This window comes from Rattus rattus, chromosome 9, assembly GCF_011064425.1.
Source record: "Rattus rattus isolate New Zealand chromosome 9, Rrattus_CSIRO_v1, whole genome shotgun sequence".
Classification (NCBI taxonomy): domain Eukaryota; kingdom Metazoa; phylum Chordata; class Mammalia; order Rodentia; family Muridae; genus Rattus; species Rattus rattus.
The window spans coordinates 67892788-67896310 of NC_046162.1; positions in this window are offsets into that span (position 1 = coordinate 67892788).

The window sequence follows — 3523 nt, forward strand, 5'->3', positions numbered from 1 at the left end:
TGTGTTCTGGATTGACATACTTCAGTTAAAACAGTCAGAAGTGGAACTACAGAAGCCAAAAAGCAATGTTAGTACATGGAGACTTTCCCAGACCTATGCATATGGATTTTGACAGATTAGCTCTTTGTTTTAGTTTGGGCAGGTGACACACCCACATGGCAGGCAGCAGCGGCCTGTGTGACGGCCACACACCCACATCAAGGTTTCTATTAGTTTCTGGCCCCCAAACTCCTGCTCTTAGCAGTAAATCGGAAAGTGGTAGGCAAGAATGCCTGGAAAGTTCCACTCTATATACTTTTGTTTAAAAAACAAACTCATTGAGTTTTACAGCCTGAACGGTATTTCCATCATGGAGTTAGCTGTGCTAAGGTCTTGGGGGCCTGCTAAGTCCGGGGCCCTATTACAGTTTGGAGGTCTCATCCAAGCTCTATCTTTTTTTTTTTTTTTTTTTTTTTTTTAAGATTTATTTATTTTTATATAGGTAAGTAGTACACTACTGCTGTCTTCAGAAAACCAGAAGAGGGCATCAGATCCCATTACAGATGGTTGTGAGCCACCATGTAGTTGCTGGGAGTTGAACTCAGGACCTCTGGAAGAGCAGTCGGTGCTTTTTTTTTTTTTTTTTTTTTTTTTTCGAGCTGGGGACCGAACCCAGGGCCTTGTGGTTTGCTAGGCAAGCGCTCTACCACTGAGCTAAATCCCCAACCCCCTGCAAGCTCTATCTTAACTCATCATCTAACCTGTAGGAAGGCTTCCATGAGGCCCTATGAAAAGACAAAAGAATTACTAGTTCTGTGTCCTTGCCTAGGGGTGGACTTGACAAGATCCGGTCAGAGGCTGGTGCCAGGGCCTTGAAGGATTAAGGATTCAGTTTGTGGGAACTTAACTTTTCTCTCCTGAAGAGACCGAGTAATCAGTCCCAGGACTCTCCTGTGCTTGGTCTATGATACACCTGAGATAGCCTGTGCTCCTCTTGTGCGGTCACTTTCTGCTGAATCTGTAACATTTTCCACCTGCAAACTGTATACAAGATTGTTCTCCTCCTCCCCCTCATCCTCCTTTTCCTCCTCTTCCTCCTCCTCTTCCTCCTCCTCTTCCTCCTCCTCCTCTTCCTCCTCCTCCTCCTCTTCCTCCTCTTCCTCCTCTTTTCCTCCTTTTCTTCCTCCTCCTCCTCCTCTTCCTCCTCTTTCTCCTCCTTTTCTTCCTCCTCTTCCTCCTCTTTCTCCCCCTCCTCCTTCCCCTCTTCCTCCTCCTCTTTCTCCTCCTCCTCTTCCCCTCTTTTTCCTCCTCTTCTTCCTCCTCCTCCTCTTCCTCCTCCTCCTCCTCTTCCTCCTCCTCCTCCTCTTCTCCTCCTCCTCCTCCTCCTTCTCCTCCTCCTCTTCCTCCTCCTCTTCCTCCTCCTCCTCCTTCCTCCTCCTCCCCCTCTTCTTCTAAGACAGGTGTATTGGCTAATTTTATGTATCAACTTGACACAAGCTAGAGTCATCAGAGAGGAAGGAACCTCAGATGAGTAATTGCTCCATAAGATCCAGCTGTAAAGCATTTTCTCAGTTAGTGACTGAGAGGGGAGGGCCCTCCCTGGGCTGCTGGTTCTGGGTTCTATAAGAAAGCAGGCTGAGCAAACCATGGGAAGCAAGTCAGTAAGCAGCACCTCTCCATGGCTTCTGCATCAGCTCCTGCTTCGTGGTTCCTGCCCTGTTTGAGTTCCTGTCTTGACTTCCTTCAGTACAAACAGCAATATGGGTGTGTAAGCCAACGAAAGTCCCTTTTGTCCTCAACTGTGCTGTTTGGTCATGGTGGTTCATCACAGCAATAGAAACCCTAACCAAGACAACAGATATCTCTGTGTAGCCCTGGATATCCTGGATAGCTTTGTAGACCAGACTGGCCTTGAATTCACAGAGATCCTCCTGCCTCTGCCTCCTCAGTGCTGGGATTAAAGGCAAGCTCCACCAGGACAGACAGCTCACTGAGTTTTGGTTTTGTTTTTTTTTTTCTTTTTTTCCGGAGCTGGGAACTGAACCCAGGGCTTTGCGCTTGCTAGGCAAGCATTCTACCACTGAGCTAAATCCCCAACCCCATTTTTTTTTTTTAACACTTCTGTAGTCTGTGATGGTAAAAATACAACAAACTGTGGTTTTGGTTATAAACCAGCTTTTTTAGTGGTTGCAAATTGCTAGATTCTAGTGCAGTTTGGTTCAACCATTTGACTTTGGGTTAACTTCATTAAAAGCTTCAGTTTTGCAATAGATGGCAGTCAATACAATTGATCCATGTACAGAGAGTAAGACACTATGAAAATGCAGTCCTAAATGAAACATTACACACACACACACCAAGGCCTCAGGGATCTTTATCAAAAGTCAGGACTGCCGCACACAGGAACTCACAGTGGCTGACTGACTGATCTTTGAAGATCAAGTGAGCCAAGCAAGCCTTCAACATGGTTGAGGAGAGGCTTACGTCTGAGCTGAGAAGCTATTGTCAATTGATGGCTGATTCGAGAGTGAGTGCCAGTTTAATTTAAGCACAGCCCCTACACACACACACACACACACACACACACACACACACACACACACACACACACACACACACAGAATTCTTCCCTGATAGACAGTCCCTGCTCCAGAGTACCCGTGCACATACTTGGGTACTAAGTTATTTTCTATAAGAACACAAGAAGTTGGGAGGGAAAAAGCTATGGGGAGATTTGGAGCAGGTTCAGTGGAGGGTGGATTTGATCTAAACATCGGCACATAATAAAACTCAAAGTTAAAAAATTAAATTTGGGGGCTGGAGAGATGGCTCAGTGGTTAAGACCACTGACTGCAGCACTGACTGCTCTTCCAGAGGTCCTGAGTTCAATTCCCAGCACCCACATGTTAGCTCACAACCATTTGTGATGAGATCCGATACACTTTTCTGGTGTGTCTGAAGACAGTTACTGTGTGCTCATATAAATAAAAATAAATTAAAAAAAAAAAGAAATGTGCTTTGTTTAAAAAAAATAAAATTTGTAGGGATTTGGAGCATCTGTGTTGGCAGAGTCACCACCATGCCTCTAGCTAAAGTTCTTTTTATTCCTTTGGACTGCACCTACGAAAGTGTGTTAAGTGTGATTCTGGGACACTATTATGTAGCCCGCCTCAAATTTGTGCTACAGCCAGTTTTGACCTAGGAAATTTACAGTCCAGGTCCAGCCTACGTTAGAAACGCTATGATTCTGGGCGTGGCACGTCCACTGTGTGCCTTTGTTGATGGTTTTGGGTTTTCTGATAGAGCAGCTTTGACCTTATTATTGGTCACCAATTAGCCCTTAGCTTGGCCCTTAGTCGGGAGATGCTTTTCCTCCCGTGCTTCACGGGAGTGACGTTAAGATAGCTCCTAGCGACTCGTGGAGCATCCAACTGACGCCTTGCCCCCGCTGCGGGGCACGCTGGGAGATGTAGTCCTTCCCGGCACCTCCTGTGGTTCGGCCCGCTACTGAACGGGCGGCAGACTACAGTTCCTAGAATCCTCC